At 55.2% G+C, this 19,427-nt stretch overlaps 1 protein-coding gene across 1 annotated transcript in view; it reads left to right on the plus strand.

The window, feature by feature from the left end:
* TCEANC2 (transcription elongation factor A N-terminal and central domain containing 2) overlaps positions 1–3,135 on the plus strand; it is a 52,979-nt gene extending 49,844 nt beyond the window's left edge. The window contains exon 7 of the transcript XR_004974292.1: positions 301–3,135. The gene's annotated coding sequence lies outside the window, so the exon portion shown is untranslated. The remainder of the gene's footprint in view (positions 1–300) is intronic.
* The last annotated feature ends 16,292 nt before the right edge of the window (positions 3,136–19,427 follow it).

A 19,427-nucleotide genomic window follows, 5' to 3' on the forward strand; every position in this document is an offset into this window, starting at 1 on the left:
ATCTTGACTTGTACCCCACTCCCAACCCGCTCTGGCCTTCTGCCCCTCCAACTTGCCAACTGCGGCTCTTCCTTGGAACGTTTGCATCCACTGTTCGCTGTGCCTGGCGCACTGACTGCCGATTCCGTGCTGACCCCGTGCCCTTAGGTTTCACCTCCTCAGAGAGGTCTTCCCTGGCCTTCCTCTCTAAGGAGGCCCTCCCCCACCCCCTCACGTCCCTGACATGAGTGCTTTTTATCTTCACAGGGTTTAACACCATCGGAACTCACTGCACTCTTATTTTTCTGCTTCCCCCACCAGGGCATACCCTTCATGGGAGCAGAAACCTTGTCTGTGTCCTCTGCCTCTGCAGCGCCCAGGGCAGGGCTTGGCCCTGGAAGGGCCCTATACTAGGTGCTGAACGAATGTGCGTGTGAACGAACAAATGGCTCCGCCTCCACACCTACAGGCTGGCCCATGAGAACCACGCGGTCAAGCAGCATGGTCTACACTGCTAGGAAAAGCTAATCCCAAGTGTGTGGATGACAGATGGTGTGGAGTCCTGAGCGGAAGTGCGGTTTTTATTAGTCTGAGTTGCTTTTGCTTGAAATAGGATTAGCATAAAAACCATCCCAGGCAAGTGGATAAGGTAAAGCTCTGTTAGTTACATTCAGATTTTGTTTTCCTGCCACAATCCAGAACCATCCTTTTGCTGGGTTAGTCCAGTTCATGGCTAAGGGTGCTGCTCAGAAAGGTTAAATGGGATGGGCGTGGGCAGGTCACACACAAAATCCTCAGTTCCCCGTTCTTCCCCTCCAGTCCCCTCTCCGAATTGACCTCCAGAGTGACCTCTTTAACCCATAAAATCCAACCTTACCACACCAGACATAAAGCCTTTTAGTGGCCACCATTGTCCCAGGATAAAGCCCCAATGCCCAGATGGGCTGCCCCTAAAGCTCAGGCGTGTTCTCACCCCGGCTACCCTGCCTCCCACAAGGAGGGAGAACTGGAGAGAAGCGTATGTTGGGCAGTCGGCTAGAGCTGCTCACTGACAGGCTTTGCTTCACATACCTGTCTTGCAGCAAAGAATTCAAACTTGGGCCTCAGTAAAATGACAAATTATGGCCAGTCACTGACCCTCGAGGCTATTGACAAATCATCAAGACCCAAATATTCCGATCCTGCATCCCTCTAGTCCTCAGTTCTTGCAGTTTCCTGCCTTTTTGCACCTTCATGTCCTTGGTGTGCCCTTCGGAGGTGTCGCCTCTGACAAGCTGCTCAGTAAATACGTTGATGTGAGATGGAATAGCAAGGACATGGCTGGGCAGGTTATGTCAGCTCTGCCCCTTTGGCACACATGGCTGGTGGGTCATGTCACCTCTCTGTGCCTCGGTGTCTTCAGCTGTAAGATAGGAGTAATTACATCTAACTGAAAAGGTCTGAGGATCCTCAAGTGAGGTCATGGAGGCCAAATGACAAGTAGAATGCCCCATGCAAATGGCATGATTTCCAGTAACAGTAAAAGCTGGAGTGAATCTGATCACCTCTATGGAAAAACAGCTGACTAAATTCACACCTACTGACTGCTCACTTCTTTCTGTCTAATCCACAACCTGCCTTGGTCAAGTCTTTCACGTCTTACCAAATCCCTTTGTTGCCTTACTAGTCCTCACCCAAGCCCAAGAGGTGGGATTGGGCAGGAATTGCCACCCCTGCTTTATGGATGAGGAAACTGAGGTTCTAAGGGGGAAGTGCCTGGTCCAAGGTCACAGCTAGAGAGAGGCGGTGTGGTCCTCATACCTGGCCTGTCACGGCCCTGCCCTAGCCCACAGGATAGAGCCTGTCCTCCTTAGCCTGGCACTTGAGGCTCCCCAGGATTTGGCCTTGCCTCCTTCCCCACATCATCTCAGCACACTCCCCTTTGTGCTTCAGCCTCCCGAGTGTATCATCATTCCTCGAATATGCAATGACGTTTCTCAGCCCCTTGTCTTTGCTCCCCATGTTCCCTCTGCCAAGCTGCCTGGAGCACTCCTGTCCATCCTCCATCAACTCCTCCTATAGTCACCGTGACAGATTTCTGACACATAGTTATTGATGTTTTCCTTGCTGCCTTATTGATCAGTTTGCAGAGTAATTCAGTGCTCAGGCTCTGGAGCACTGAATTTAAACCCAAATGACCTGGGTTTAAATCCTGGCTCAGCCACTTACTAGCTGAGTGATCCTGAGCAGGTTACTTAACCTCTCTGTGCCATGATATGCTCTCAACTATATCATGAGGTGCCTACCTCCTAGAATTGTTTTGAGTAAATAATACATATAAAACAATAATCATAGGTTCTGGCCCAGAATAAGCACTCCATATTAGCTTTCACTTTCTCTTGTTTGTATACAGTGTTTCTACCCTCTCCCCTGCCACTCAGACTCGGCGTTTGGCCTCAGAATCCAGGGGAGGAGAGAGGCATGCCCACACTCCAAGGCACTGCATTCATTCTGACATGTCACTGTTTTGCATAAGTCCTCCTGTGTCCCTGTTCATGGGGTCCAAGGAGCAAGCCCCATTCTGTAATCACTCCTTTCTGCCCCCAGAGGTGGCCTGAGTCCTCACGCCCCTCACTCTGTTGAGTGTCTCCTCGATGGCTTTGTCAGCTGCCCCTTCACTCCACGTCCACCCCAGAGACAGGCTGCTCCCAGAGCACCAGGAAGAGCCGGCTGCAGTGCAATTTATCTCACTGGGCTGCTTCCCCAGCTGAGATTCAGGCTGTGCCTGTCACAGTGACCCTGCAGCTCAGTTACAGATCTGCTTCCAGGCTAGACTGAGCCAGGAACCTGCCTGGATTTGCCAAGCAGCCCCGAGAGAGCCACAGGCCTTGTCAAACCCGGGACCTTGGCACGGGGCCCATCCAGCTGCCCTGCTTGTCACACATGAGGAAACTGAGGCCAGAGGTGGGGAGATACCTTCAAAGTTCCCACCAGGGAAAGTGTGTCCAGTGTGAAGTCTAATGCGGGCCTCTGCTTACCATCGAGGGAGCTTATTTTACTGTACATGAATGTATGACTTCATTATTACCCCAATAGCTTTCTTTTTATATAACTATTTGCTATGGAAACATGGCTTTGAAACTTAAACCTAAAGCAATACATTGCACGTCCATAAGCAGAGGCCATATTCTGTCCACACAAATTATTAGGAATGCATGAGGGGAAACCATGCCCAGCCCCACCAGCCTGAGACTACAAAATGGGGTCCCATTTTTGTCCAAAAGACAATGACCCTGGGCCCCTCTACATAGGAGGAATGTGTCCTTTTCAAAGAATCTGCCAGTTATTCTTCCCCAAAGTAGCCACAAACCAGCCTGTCAATGGCAGCCCCCATTAGATCACTGTCTGTTCCTGTCCAGCTCTAATTCCCTCTTCATCAATACCCTCAACTAGTGAGGCACTTGGAAGGAACCCCACTGCTGCCACCATTAATGGTGCCTCTGTGGTGACAGTGTTAGGGCTCAAAGGTGCCCCACACTATCTCTTCTCTGGGTGTGACACCCCCCCCCCGCCCCGCCCCGCCCCAGTGGGAATCCAGGTCCCTTGACATCCAGTCCTATGAGGTGTAGGGATTGGGTCCCCCTTGTGGATTGGTCAGGCCACCTCCCCCGAATGTGAGCAACCTCAACAGTGATGTAGAGGTGGCAATGCCCACTTGCAGGGTTGTCATGAGGATCACACGAGGACATATGTACCTGATACCTGGCACAGAGTAGATGTTCGATAAATGGCAGTTATTATCATTACTAGAGGCCCGGTGCACAAAAATTTGTGCACTCGGGGCAGAGGGGGGGTCCCTCAGCCCGGCCTGTGCCCTCTAGCAGTCTGGGACCCCTCAGGAGATAACGACCTGCTGGCTTAGGCCTGCTCCCGGGTGGCAGAGGGCAGGCCCAATCCCTAGGTGCAGCCCCAGGTCGGGCTAAGAGCAGGGCCAATCCGAGGGTTGGGGCGCTGCCCCCTGTCACACACAGAGCAGGGCCCATCAGGGGGGTTGGGGCTCTGTACCCTGTCATGCACAGAGCAGGGCCCATCAGGGGGTTGGGGAGCTCCCTCCTGTCACGCACAGAGCGGGGCCCATCAGGGGGTTGAGGAGCTCCCCCCTGTCACTCACAGAGTAGGTCCGATAGGAGAGTTGGGGCACCGTCCCCTGTCATACACAGAGCAGGGCGGATCAGTGGGTTGGGGCGCCGCCCTCTATCACCCACAGAGCAGGGCCAATCAGGGGATTGGGGCGCCGCCACTGTCACACTCAGGGCAGGGCTGATGGGGAGGTTATGGCTCTACCCCATTACACACAGAGCACGTCCCGTGGGAGGGCAGAGGGGGTTGGGGCACCGCCCTCTATCACCCACAGAGCAGGGCCCATCAGGGGGTTGGGGTGCCGCCACTCTCACACTCAGGGCAGGGCCGATGGGGAGGTTATGGCTCTACCCCGTCACACACAGAGCAGGGCCCAGGGAGGGGGGGTTTGGGGTGCCACGCCCTGTCACACACAGAGCAGGGCCGATCAGGGGGTTTGGGGCTCTGCCCCCTGTCACACTGATCCTGGTGCCGGGAGGCCTCTCGGCTCCGCTGATCCCGGTGCTGGGAGGCATATTACCTTTTTACTATATAGGGTAGAGGCCTGGTGCACGGGTGGGGGCTGGTTGGTTTGCCCTGAAGGGTGTCCTGGATCAGGGTGGGGCCCCCACTGGGGTGCCTGGCCAGCCTGGGTGAGGGGATGATGGCTGTTTGCAGCTGGTCACACACCCTTCAGGGTGGGGGTCCCCACTGGGGTGCCTGGCCAGTCTGGGTGAAGGGCTGAGGGCTGTTTTCAGGCTGGGGTTGACTGAACTCCCAAAGGCTCCTTTTTTCCTTTTTTTTTTTTTTTTTTTTTTATTCTGGGCCAGCTTTAGCTTGAGGCTTGGCTCCAGCTCTTAGGCCGCCTCCGCTCCTGAAAGTAGGTTTCTGGCCTTTGCTTACAATGTTGCGAATCTGCTGGCTGAAGTCCGGCGGTATTTGTTACAATGTTTGAAACTGCAGGCTCAGAGCGCCGGGGAATGTTGGTTTCCTCTGTCACTGAGGCAAGCAAGCCTCATGTTAGTTTCAACCTGCCTGGCTGCCGGCCGCCATCTTGGCTGACAGTTAATTTGCATATCTCGCTGATTTGCCAATGAAAAGGGTAGTGGTTGTACGCCAATTACCATGTTTCTCTTTTATTAGTGTAGATTATACTGTCTGAGGCCGGGTTCCCCAGGAGCAGACCCTGAAATGAGGATTTGAGACAAGTGGTTTATTTGAAAGGTGATCAGAAGAAGCACTATAAAGGTGCTGGAAGGTGAGACAGGAAGGGAAAGAAGTGAAGGGTGTGTTATCAAGGAAGTTTCTGCTCTAACCAGCCAGGGCTCCATGCCACCAAAGAATTCTAGATGTACAGAATGTGCCTCAGAGTTGTGCCAGTCCAGGTGAGGGAGGTGGGTATGCACCCACAGACTGGCTGGGATCTGCTGTGGGGAGAGCATGTGAAGCCTCTGACCACTTTCCCGCGTGCATGCCCCAGGCTGGTGTGCCCCAGGCCAGAGCAGGTCCTCAGACCAAGTGAGTTGCGAGGGCTGGCCTTGGAAGCTGTCAGGCCAACCTGCAGAAATGGTGAAGGCTACGGGACACAGCCGGGACCCTCAGAACATCTGCTACAAAAGCCATGTAGTGTCACTCCATCTAAAAGACAAGATGCTGAAACTACCTCCTTCAGGCCGAGGCAGCCCAGGAGAAGGGTGGAGGCTGCTCGGCTTTTCGTTCCAGCTCTGCCGTCTTCAAACTGACCTTGGGCTGAGCAGCCTCTGGTCTTCAGTTTCCTTTCCGTTCAAGTGGAGCGTTCAAAGCAGATGGATCTTGAGGTCCCAGCCACTTCTAGAAGTTTCACAATTTACCTGGCTTTTTACACTGGAGCCTCACAGCACCTCTTGGGAGGGGTACCCAGGGCCAGACGAGCCTCCCTGTTGAGAGCTGAGGAAATCCAGACTCAGGGAAAAGCGGCTAGGCCAGCAGTTCTGAGTGTGGTCCCACCCTCTGCTATGTCAGCAGCACCAGGGCACTTGTTAGAAATGCAAATCTTGGGCCTCACCCCACATCTACTAAATGGAGACTCTGGGGTGGGGCCCAGCAATCCATGTCACCCATGGTGATGCTGATCCTAGGCGTGTGCAAGCTGGAGACCAAGGTCAGGCAGTGAGTTAAAGGCAGAGCTGGATGAGAATCTAAGCTCTTGCCTCCTAGGCCGCACATCTGCTGTCAGCACAGTACCTTGTGCTTAGTAGGCCCGCAATCAGTAGCAGGGGAGCCTTAGGCCCCACACCCACTTCTGAGGGCTCTACCTCCGGGCGCCTTTGGTGCCGTGCTGTGTCTGCTACGGGTCTCGGTCGGACAGTTTGGAGCTCTCGGATGTCAGAGCATCAGGCAGTCAAGCAAATCCACGGTAGATGGTACTAGAGAGAAGGGTCCCCTGGCCCTCGGTCTCTCAGCAAGGAAGTGAGCCAGCCAGACCACATGGTCCCAGCTCTTCCCTCACAGCTCCCACTGCTGATGTGGGGGGCCCCTTTGAGCTAGGTGCCACCTGGAAGCTCTGGGAGACCAGACTAGGGCCAGCTAGCAGTGAGGTAGGCTGAGGTCTTTTGAGCCGTCTGATGCAAGGCCAACCCTCCCTCAGACTTTCGCTGTTCCTGGGGTCTCAGCTTCTCCCAGACACCTTCCCCCTTCCCATCCGATGTGCGGGAGCTGATGAGAAATCCAGCCTTAGGGGAGGGGAAGAAAACTATAGGCTTCTAGCTATCCTTCCTCCACCTACCTGCTTCCCAGGGCCACGTAGATACAGGGCGCCCCTCAGTGCTCCCAGAGGTAGGGAGCCCTCCCCTCGCAGAGCCAAAGGGCCTGGGTCACAGCACCAGGGAAGACGGGTCCTGCAGAGGCTCATCCAGGGCAGCAGGTTCACTGCAGATCCCAAGAGCCATCCCCAAATGCCTGAGGGGGCGCAGACTCAGCCAAGGTCACCCAGTCGGACCCCAGCTTCCTGACCAGGGCCGGGGCTGACCAGAGGGGCTTTGCAGCTCACTCCCCTCCATGCACCTCTCCTGCTCGGGCTCTCAGTATCTCCCTGACTTTGCGCCACTCTACAAATCTGACTCCACCCCCCTGGGCACTGACCCCGGCTCCACCTCCACCACGGCACCACGCCTGATTCACCAGCTCTCCTCATTCCCAAGTATTCATGGGGTTGCTGGCTCTTCCCCAGGCTGGGGGCTGCTGACCTCTCTGTCCTTGAAACCTGTTCCTCTCCATTTTTCTAACATCCACACTCTTCTGGCTCCTCCTAGGTCTCAGGCTTTGGTGGAATCCTTCACTCACCCACCTCAGATGTAAGTGGCTATTTTTATGTTGGCCATTGTGCTGCATCTGGTGACTCGGTGGTGAGAATGTGGTCAGGACCTGCCTTCCAGAGCTCACAGCACAAGGGACCCTCCCTCGCCCTCCTTCCCACTCTCCTGGTAATCTCAGCTGCATGCCCAAGGCTGTCCAGCCCCTGACTTCTGCCCACACCTTTCTCCCAAGCGCAGGCCCACACCTCTAATTACTTGGAGGACATTTCCGTCTGGATGGTCCACAAACAACTTAAACTTGCAAGGTCCAAACCAAACTTATGTTGTTTTTCTCTGCGGCCACCCCCACCAGGCTGTGTGCTGCAGGAAAACCCGGTTGAGGTTTGTTCATCTGTGCGTGAGTCAGCAGAGGAGAGAGGAAGAATGCTAGTGTGGAGACCACTGAGGCGGCGAGCTCTCAGACTCAGTGGGTGAGAGACCAGAACACCAAGGAGGGAGAGATGAAGGGCAGTGGCATACAGACGGGGAGCCATCCTGTCCCTGCAAGGAGCACAGAAGCTTCTTGAGGTGGGGATGTCTGAGAGGATAGCATTTCTACAGACAGAGATGGAGGCCATCAGCAGAGCATGGGTGTGGGTGGGAACACACACACACACATACATACACACACACACCCCATCCCAACCACGACACACACACACCATCCCAACCATCACACGCACACACACACACCATCCCAACCACCACACACACACATACATATACACACACACACCATCCCAACCACCACACATACACACACACACCAGCCCAACCACCACACACACACATACATACACACACACCATCCCAACCACCACACACACACATACATACACACACACACACACCATCCCAACCACCACACATACACACACACACCATCCCAACCACCACACACACATACACACACACACACCAGCCCAACCACCAACACACACATACACACACACACACCATCCCAACCACCACACACACACACCACACACATACACACACATACACACCATTCCAACCACCACACATACACACACACACCATCCCAACCACCACACATACACATACATACACACACACACACCAGCCCCCACCACACACACATACACACACACATACACACCAGCCCAACCACCACACACACACATACATACACACACACACAAGCCCAACCATCACACGCACACACACACCATCCCAAACCACCACACACACACATACATATACACACACACACCATCCCAACCACCACACATACACACACGCGCCATCCCAACCACCACACATACACATACATACACACACACACCAGCCCAACCACCACACACACACATACACACACACACACCATCCCAAACCACCACACACACACATACACACACACACACCATCCCAACCACCACACATACACACACACACCATCCCAACCACCACACACACACATACACACACACACACACCAGCCCAACCACCACACACACACACACACACACACACTATCCCAACTACCACACACACACACACACCAGCCCAACCACCACACACACACACACACACACTATCCCAACTACCACACACACATACATACACACACACACCATCCCAACCACCACACACACACACACACACACCATCCCAATCACCACACACACACACACACACATACCAGCCCAACAACCACACACACCATCACAACTATCACCCACCCACATCATTACACACATATCATTGTCATTCTCCAAGGAACACAACCAGCAGCACAGTGGGTACAGGTAGAGCAATGGTTGGAAGTGTCACTCCAAGAGTGATGGTGCTGGAAGCGCGAGGCCTGGTGAGCAGGGTTGAGGGTTCCAGCTTCCTCCTGAGCGCAGTGGAGGGCCATGGTGGGTGGGGGGGCTGAGCAAGAGGAGCCCTCAGCTGCAGTGCGGGGAAGGAGTAGAGGGGTCCGCCCGCCCAGACAAAAGCCCTCAACGACACAAATGGGCCCTCTCAGCTCCTCCAGTGCAGAGTGGGTAAGAGGGAGTGTCACCTGATTGGCATGGTCAGGATTCTCAGGGCCCAGAACATTCTCTTATACATAAGCTGGGACCAGACTCCACGGTCTTGATGAACTCAGGACAATGGCTGGAGGCAGGGAGGCCAGGCGAGGCTAATGGTGTCCGTGTAACGGCAGTGGGGATGAGAGAGAAAGGAGCAATGGAGAGATGGTGGTACATGGAACTGGCCGGGCCGGCGGTGTGAGTGAGGGAGAGGGGGGGATCTGGGTGGCTGGTGGCGGCGATGCTGCCCACTGAGATAGCAGCACAGGAGGAGCAAGAGGCTCGGGACACAATGGCTCCATGTGAGGCTGCGAGGTGCTGTGCCTGTGGGACAGCCTGGCGCTGTCAGCCAGACCAGCACATGGGGGGACTGAACTCAGGAGAGAGGTCTGGGGGTGACCCAGATTGAGAGTCACCGAATGCCACAGAGATGGTAACAAAACCCCCAGGATAGAAGAGCTTGTCCAAGGAGTGTGTAGCCAGCAAGACCCTCTGCTGGGTGAGGGCACAGGGCACCCTCTGAGCTGGGCCTCCAGGAAGTTGCCTCCATTGCACCTGTCGTTTCTCCTCCGCCCAGGTCCCTTGCCGAGGGTGACTCACGAGTCCAGCTCACCAGGGCTGCCCTGGTTTTAAACTGAAAGCCCATGTCCTGGGACTCCTCAGTCCTGGGCAGCCCAGGACAACTCACCGCCCTTTGCTTACCTCAGTGTTAAGGGTTTAGGTGGTGTCTGTCTTCCCTCATCCACGGCAGTGGATCTGAGAGGCTGGGAGGAAGGTGCCGGGAGGATGTGGGGACTGGTTTGGATGTTGGAGAATAGCCTCAGGAAAGCATGTTGGGTCTTTTTGCTGCCGGGAACTGGCACAGCCCAGATGTAGTGGCTCAGTCAGGCTCCAGGGGTGGCCTCTGGGGCCCCCGGGCCCCTCTGCCATATCGCTGTGGTTCTTTCTCTCCAGGGACCGGCTTCCCTGTGATGCCACGGATTCCTCCTTGTAGCCCCACAAGGTGGCGCTATGCCCAACACCAGCCCAGGCCTCTGCCAGGTGGGCAGAGAGACCTGGAAAGCCATAGGCCAACCCTCTCTCCAGGGTCTGGTGGGAGAAGACACTCCAGCCCACCCACAGCCCCCTGAGCTTCCTCTCCCCAGGCACACAGACACACTGCCCACTCACACAGACCCCAGAATACTCCAGCATCGACAGCCCTGCAGCAACAAGATCTGCAGAGCCAGAGCCGGAGCTGGGAGGGACTTGAGGGATCATCACTTCCAGTGAGAGAGGGGGAGAGAGAGAGAGAGAGAGAGAGAGAGAGAGAGAGAGAGAGAGAAGAGAGAGAGAGAGAGAGAGAAAGAGAGAGAGAGAGAGGGAGGAGAGAGAGGAAGAGAGAGAGAGAGAGAGCCCGCACACGGCACGCCCCCTGCATATGAGCACACACATGCATGCAAGTAGCTGCCTCCTACAATCAGGCTCTTCCCCTCACCCTGCACTGAGGTCCTAGCTCCCTCTCAGCCTCCCTTTCTCCACCACCCCTGCCTCCTCACAGCCCTGTGGTGGGGATCAATGAGACCCTGGGAGAGAGAAGCTTTCATAGCAAAGCAGGTCAGGCACACATGAAGGTGCAGTGTGGCTAACATTAGACAAACACACATAGACATATACAAACACACCCAGTCACCTGCACAGGCAACAACACAAGCCCCCCCCCCCCCCTTGCATCTGTGCCCCAGCCACACTCAAATTCAGCTCTGACTGGAAATGTGCTCCCCCCACCCAGGCCCTGGTTCTAGCTCCCCCTGCACTGACTGTGCCCTCCGGCCAGACCTTCTTCTCATTGGTCCCTCCCCTGCTCCCTGAGGCTGGACCATCCTGTATCAGACCTAAATGGTCTTGGGGGGAAGGGTGATGGTAAGAGACTTGGGCAATGAGGGCACCCTGGGCTGGAGGGTCCAACAGACCTAAACTGGAACTCGCTCCCCACCTCTGCCTCTGGGTGACTTGGGCACCCTGATGAGCCTCCAGGGGTGACATTTTTTATGGAGCCAGCACAGGGCCTGCTATGCCAGAGGGATGGGGAATCTTTGCTTCCCTATGACAGAGTCATAATTGTGTGGTGGAGATTGCGTGGAGCAGGCCGAACGTGTGAGAGAGAGGGTTTCCACACCCTGGCAGAGCTGGAGACGCCTGGTGACAGGGAGCTGTATCCCAGGGGAGACGGGGTGGGCCAATCTCAGAGCCACCACCTCCTTCCTACCCTGCCCCGCCCTTGGCCTGGCACCAGTCCTTAAGCCCTTTGCTCTGCTGCATGTAGGTAAATCCAGGAAGGAGTGGGAATCCAGGAGCTACAGCCTGGGCGCCCATGTGTGTGCATCTGTGTGCACCTGTGTGTGCATGCGTGTGCATGTGTGTGCACCTGTGTGTGCACCTGTGTGCGTCTGTGTATGCATGTGTGTGCATGTGTGCGCCTGTGTGCACGTGTGCGTGCACCTGTGTGTGCACCTGTGTGCACCTGTGTGTGCGTGTGTGCACCTGTGTGTGCGTGTGTGCACCTGTGTGTGCAGGAGGGCATCTATGCATGTAGCTGAGCATGTGGCAAAATCTCTCAAATGAGCCTGTGGCTTGGGTTTGAATCCCAAAGACACTCATGGGCTTTGTGAGCTTATCCAAGTTCTTCACCTTTGTGTGTCTCAGTTTCCTCATCTATGAAATGGAGACAATGATGGTAATAAAAACTAAGTACTAGCACAGGCCTCATAGGCTAAAGGCAGTTAGCCAAGCACCCTGTGGCACATGGTAGATGTTCAAAACCTGTTAGCTGCTGCGTGATGGAATGAGCTGGAGCCGCGTAATCATTCACTCATTCATTCATTCACTCATTCATTTTAATTGGTTCACTGACTCCATCTCTGTGCCAGGCCAGCCTTGGGCTGGAGGCTGAGGATACAGAAATGCCCTACAGGGTCACTGACCTCCGGGAACCTCCAGAATGACGGAGCGGGGGGCGGCGGCCCTGAGGCCCTGAACGCCAGCAGTGGCAGCAGAGAAGATCACCCCGAAGAGGCAGCTGAGAGACAGAGCGAAGGGGAAGAAAGCCACTGGGAACGGAGGGTGGCCCTTGCACACGTCCCCACACTCCCTGTGCGTCAGCCCCACTGGTCACTCCCTGCTCCTGACCTGTCCACCTGCTCTCCGACCTCCAGGCCTTCGCTCACTCTGTTTCCTCTGCCCCGAAAGCCCTTCTCCCCAGCCCCTCTGTGCTGCCTGCTGACTGATTTGCATCTCTAAGAGTCTCAGCCTCAATGGCACCCCTCTGTCTCTCTGAGACCCAATGGCTCTTGGCTTTACCACCACATTCATCAGAGATTCGCCCTTTATGGATGGATGCGTGGTCACACGTGCAACCTCCTGGGGCTGCTTGTTTCTCATCTTAGTCCATCGTCAACTTGCTGTGTGACCTTGAATCATCGCTTCACCGCTCAGGCCTCAGTTTCCTCCTCTGTAAAGTGGGTGACACCTCCTTCTCAGGACAGGTGTGAGGATCAAAGGGCAGGATGTTTGGGGGAAGCACTTTGCAAACTGTTAAAAGCTGGGCACCTGTCCAGGGGAGTTCTCATGCAAACAGCTTCCTGACCTATCCTGGGAATGAGCCAAAGATGTGTACACCCATGGGCTCGGGCTGCATGTACCTGGAGCCCCAGCGTGGGGCAGTTTCTTTTTGGAGTTCGTTTGTGTTTGATTTCAAAGACAGGGAAACTCCCTGGCCCGGGTGATGTGAGCGGGACCTAGTCGACATGGTTGCCAGGGGAATTCCTAGGGTGAGGGGCTTGACTGCCCCCCATGGTGGTCACGTGGAAATTCCCCCCAGGAAGGAGACAGGGCAGTGAGATTGTGTGGCAGGAACAGAGTGTCCCTTGAAGTCAGGGGACTTGAGTGTGATTCTGGCCCTTCTGGGTGACCTTCGACCAATCACCGTCTCTGGGGCTTCAGCTGAAAAGCCAGTGCACAGGATTCATGATGTGGGGAGCCCCTTATACCCCAGAGGATGCCTGGGGACACCAAATGGGGACCAAGAGCTGACATGGCCACTATCTGGGAAGTCTCCGGACAGCCAGGCCCTGTCTCCACCTGCCTTTCTGGCCTTGTCACCTCCACTCTCTCATCCCACTCTGTGCTGACCCATGTGGTAAACTTGGGGTTCCCCCGCGGTTCCCAAATCCCTAATCTCCAACGGTGCCCTGCCTGAAATGCCCTTCCTCCCCTCCCTCACTCCCCTCGAATGACCTGTTCAATGTCTACTCACCCCCCCTCCCCCACCCCCGGGACCTGCCCAGCATCACCACCTCCAGGGGACTCTCTTGCTTCCAGGCAGTTTGGGGGCTCCTCTGACCATAGTACCCACCTGCTTCGTGTCATGGTGGTTTATGGGCAGGACGACCCACACCACTTACATTGTCACTGTCTCCCCATCACCCATCAGTTCGGGGCCAGGCACTCAAGCCATGAATATTAGTAAATTCCCTGACGGCTCCTCTTGGCACGAAGAGCAGGGCACCATCGGGGAGAATCTATGTGGTTTTAGTTTCATAAAAAGAGCCCCCAGAAGGATCTGGACTCAAGTCGCCGCTCCACCGCTCCCCAGTTGGGTGGTGGTTGGTAAGCCCCTGGGCCTGGCTGAACTTCAGCTTTCTCCTCTGTAAGGTGGGGTGGTTGTGAGGAGGAGCGTGGGGGAAGTGCCGGCATGCCTGGGGGCTTAGTGAGCAGGAGCTACTGCTACTGTACCCCCATCTCTGCCGGTGACTGCACGGGAGACTGCACGCAGGGCTCTTGGCAGTGCAGCCCCCAAAGCTGCAGCCCGGCCCAGGTGGGGTCAGGGCGCTGAGATGGCCGGCCCAGCAGCCTTCCCGGGGCCCCCGCTGCTCCTAGACCCTGGGCAGGCTTGAAGGAAGCGAGCAGAGGGCAGTGAGTCCCCCGCAGGGCAGCAGGGAGTGGCCCTGAGAGGCCTGAGGCTCAGTGCCCAGGGCAGCTGGACCTGACTCTTGTACTGTGTGTCCCAGTGCCCGTGGGGGCAGAACTGACAGGCCAGGGAGACCGTGTGTTCCCAGAAGCCTCCCTGGGAGCAGCCATAAGCCCTGGCTACGCAACTGCAATGCAGCAGCAGTTTGTGGGGCCCCTGAGGACCTCCGAAGCCAGAACCCATTTGGCAGCCTCACACTGGGACTCAGTATTCACCAAGTTCGTGCTCTGCACTAGACACTGTGCCAGGAAGTGTCGGAGCTGCTGGGTAGAGCCGGGACTCGGAAGCAGACCCCCGGTTTGAGGCCTGGCTGCGCTGTAACTGGCAACGTGACCGTGGGCGAGACATGCAACCTCTGTGCTCGGCTGCCCTGTTGTGAGGCCTAAACAAGCTGATACATCTGAAGTGTCCAGAACAGTTCCCGAGAGCTATTAGCTGTGAACTCCAGCAAGTTACCCAGCTTCGTGGTGCCTCGTCTGTGACATGGGACTCACAACAGAACCCACCTCACATCACCACAGGGATTATGTGAACTAGTTTATGGGAAGAGCTTAGATTCTAGAACAGTGGTTCTCAGCCTTGGCTGCACATTAGAATCACCTGGGAATCTTTTTAAAATCCTGATTTCTGGGCCTCATCCTCCGGAAATTCTGTTTCTTTGTTACTCATGTTGTGGCCCCACCCCATAACAAAGAAACAGAATTTTCGGAGGATGGGGCCCAGAAATCAGGATTTTAAAAAGATTCCCAGGCACCCAGCCCTGGTCCGGTGGCTCAGCTGGCTGGAGCGTTGTCCCATGCACCAAAAAGATTCCCAGGTGATTCTAATGTGCAGCCAAGGCTGAGAACCACTGTTCTAGAACAACGCCAGGCACGAAGAGTCCAGTATTCAACCTAACAGGGATTTTGTTACAGCTACACGTGTGACTTACAGTTGTTCCGTTTCTCTCATTAACTCCTCACCGGCTGTCCTCTAAGGTCTGGGCTCTGCAGGCAAACCTACTGAATCCCACCTCTACTGTTTCTCAGAAGGAATGATAATAGCTGTGGAGAGAATTACAGGAGAAATCAAATGCAAAAACACCTAGAAAAATGTCTGGCATTGAGCAAATGTCAATAAATGTTCCAACTTTTATTTCCAGTTTACAAATGAGGGAACAGGCGTGGAGAAGTTGTGGGAAGCTAGTGGCAGAGCCAACAGGAAGCCCGCTCCCAAGCCTACTCCCGACACCCGCTGCGCCCATTCCTGGGCCGGGCTCCTGTGGGTGCCGGGAAGGGCCTCCTCCAAGAGGAGAAATTGGGTGATTGACAGATCAAGGTCACTTCCCCCATTTGGCAGCAGACGGAACCCAGGTTCGGCTCGCTGGCGGCTGGTTTACTCCCAACAGCGCGTGGTGCGGACAGATCGAGGGCCTTGCCAATGGGGCTGTCCCGGGAGACCTCACTGACAGGAAAGAGTAGTCACCTGACCTTCTTGGACCAGTGGGTGTCTTCGTTCTGAAGCAAGGACTCAGGGCTGCCATCATGCTAAGAGAAGCAGCTGGTGCCATCCAGATGATCTAAATAATGACTTCCCAGCTGGCCTTTCTAGCTGCACCCCAACAGACCCCCAGCCCCCACAACAGCCCTGTTCCTGTCTCCCAGTCATGGCATGCTCTCTCCTCCTCTTCGCATTAGCACATGCTGATCCCTGTGCCTGGATGCCCTTCCCCCCCCCTACCTGATGAGCCTCCTGGCAGCATGAGTTGTTTCTCTGGGCTTACACAACTTGAGCCATTAATTTTAACCCTGTCTTGTTCCCAGAAGCCTTAGGGAGGAAAGCGTTTATGTCTGTGCTTGTCTCCATTTGAGCCCCTAGATCCACTGTCACTCTCCACCCTGCTCCGTGCCCTGCGGATCCTGACCAACATGGTCTGCATCCCTCTTGGTTCAGCCAGTGAGGGTGCCCTTGGAGACTGGAGGGTGGAGGAGAGCCAGGGGTCCCCTGACTGGCTTGTGTCCCTTCCTCACCTTTCAGGCCTGAGGGAGTAAGGACCCACTGTCACTACTCGCAGCTTCTGCACTCTCCTCTGTGGTTTCTCTGCACCTTTGTAAATAGCTCCCTTACTGCATATACAGTGGAATATTACTCAGTCGTAAGAAAGTAAAATCTTGCCATTTGTGACAATATGGTTAGACCTAGAGGGAATTATGCTAAGTGAAGTCAGACAGAGAAAGACAAGTGCAATATGATTTCACTTCCATGTGGAATCTAAACAGCAAAATAAATGAACAAGCCAAACAGAAACAGACTCATCGTTACAGAGGACGTTTTGACGGTTGCCGGGTGGGAGGGGGATTGGGGGACTGGCTGAAAAGGGGGAGGGACTAAGTGCAAACTGCCAGTTATAAAATCAGCCACTGGGTGTAAAGTACAACAGAGGGAATGCGGTCAATAATGTTGTAATAACGATGTATGGTGTCTATGGATACTAACTAGACTTATTGGGGTCATCATTTCATAAGTTATATAAATGTATGTGTAAAAACTATGCTGTACACCTGAAACTAATGTAATGGTATATGTAAACTTTAATTGGAAAATAAAAACTTTACTATAAATAAGTAGCCCCTTTATTTAACTCGTTTCAGATTCCTGGTTTCAGCGGGCTGTCTGCTGGTTCCTGCCGACCCCAGTGACACGGTCCCTTCCAGCACTGTGTGCCTTCGAGCCGGTTCTTCGCCCAGATGGCGAGCTCCTGGAGGGAGGGGCCATGTCTGTCTGTCTGCGTGTCCATGAGGAGGGCGGCTCAGTGAAGACACTGGGAAATGTCCACCAAAGTCCCAACACTGCCGCACACATAGGGTTGGATGAATGGAATTGCATCAAATTCATCCGCTCACTCACAGGCTTGCTCCCTCACTTATCCACACGCATGGAAGGCTCGTGTGCAGGCTCTGGTGGGGGTGGGGGGACAAGGGGAACACTGCCCTCCTGGAGCTGGCACCAAAGTGAGGGGATCAGGTGTGAAGGGGCAAAAGCGAACAGAGCCGTCCCACCATTTCAGATGGTGTCAGGTTCTACAACAGAAATAAAGTCAGCCCAAGGGGGAGCGGAGGGACAGGTGCGCTGTGACGATAGGTGGTCAGGGCCTGTGCTCAGAGAAGGTTGTGAAGGAGCCAAGGTTGGGCAGTGCTCTGTGGGAGGACGTTCCACACAGAGGGACCAGAGACAGGCAGGCTGGGTGGGTGGGAACAACCTCCGGCTACTGAAGAACAGCAGGGAGCAGAGGCTGGGCAGGCTGAGGCGGAGGACTCATAGGCCATGAGGTGGGGGACTCATAGAACATGGGGGGCGCGGGGGCGCCTTGCTTTCTTGTCAGGCCCCTTCCAGCTCTGGGATTTGAGGACTCCTCGGGGCAGCCCTGCCAGGCCCAGCCTCCAGCCAACCACTTCCTGAAGGTCCTCACAAGGACCCGATGAGGACAGTCCTTCTATCCCCATCCCACATAGAGAGACACTGAGGCTCAGAGAGGTTGAGCCCCTGCCCAGAGTCACACAGAGTCAGGCAAAGAGCTGGAAATGAGCCCAGGTCTGTCTGACCAGCAGTGAAGGTGTTTTCCCAGGGCCAGCTCGTCATTGGCCAAGGACTTCCTCACCAGTGGCCTCGGCCCTCAGGGACGGCTGGCAGGGGGACCCGAGCTCCCAGCTTGGGGTAGGCATGTCCCCAGGCCACAGAGACGACGAGGAAGGAACTGGGGTTCAACCTGGCTCTTTACAGCCCCCACTCTCTGAAAAGGAGAAGTTGGCAGGTGAGCGGGAAAGCTGTGCCATGCTCACCAGACACTCTCCCAGGGCCAGGGCGTGCAGGCTAATGGCCATCATCGCAGACCCCTCATTTCTAACAGACACTGCGCTGTCACAAAGACTGTTATTTCCTGCAGCGCACACGCGATAATCAGCATGCTGGCTGCCCGGAGGGCAGGGGATGGCAGTACCTGGGCACGTTCGTGAAGAGAAAACCACCCTCTCCCTCTCAGCCATCCTGGTTCTTTCCCAACCAGACACAGCTGTGATGTTTGAGAGCATTGGCCCGGGGTCCCAAGAGGACCCCAGCTCTCTGCATAGCGCCCAGCTCGGGGAAGAACTGGCTCCTTTCAGACCAGCTTCAACATTTCATAGCCATGTCATCTTGGGCACAGCACTGTCCCTCCCCAAACCTCAGTTTCCATATCTGTAAATTGGGTTAAGTGAGTGAGATGCCAGGCCCATCTTAAACACCAGCCTCATGGTGGGGCTTAGGAGGCGGTAGCTATGACAGTGACAGCGCTGGGGGTGATAATGGTGCTTCTCGCAGTTTGCAAATAGGGAAAATGAGGCCAGAGAAGGGCCTCACACAGCAGGTCAGTGGCAAAGCTGGGCCAAGAACTTGGGCTTCCAGGCCTGGCTTTTGTATGGTCAGTGGTAACTGAGTTTTGTTGCATCCTTCCTGGGCACTGCTGTGCGTGATCTCACTTAGCCCCCACAATGAACTGATGAAGAGGGTTATTATCATAGAGGTGAGGTACCTTGCCCCAGGCGACACAGCTAGCAAGTAGTGGAACCCTGGTGGTCTGGCCGCAGAGCCCAAGCTCTGGCCTCCAGCGGTGACCCTTGAAGACTGGCAGCTGAGAGTACAGATAGAGGCCCCCACTTTCCCACGTGTGCATGTCCACACACACAACCACACACTCAGCTTCGACAACGAGGCTCTGCACAGGCTGGGCTATTGTCTCCCCCACCATGATGAGCTGATAGGGACAAGGCCAGTCGGGCCCACCTGTCTCAGGTCCCACCAGCTGTACCCCGTGGGTTCTGGAGGGCAGAACCTGGGGGTCACCCACAGAGAGCATCTGGCGTGTGCCCAGTCCTTCCCAGACAGGGAAACAGGCCCAGGTGGTTTGTGAAGTGTTCACAAATGCAGGCTGGTGACGGCAGCTTGGCTCAGCGGCTGGAG

Source organism: Myotis myotis, unplaced genomic scaffold, assembly GCF_014108235.1.
Source record: "Myotis myotis isolate mMyoMyo1 unplaced genomic scaffold, mMyoMyo1.p scaffold_m19_p_2, whole genome shotgun sequence".
Taxonomy (NCBI): Eukaryota; Metazoa; Chordata; class Mammalia; order Chiroptera; family Vespertilionidae; genus Myotis; species Myotis myotis.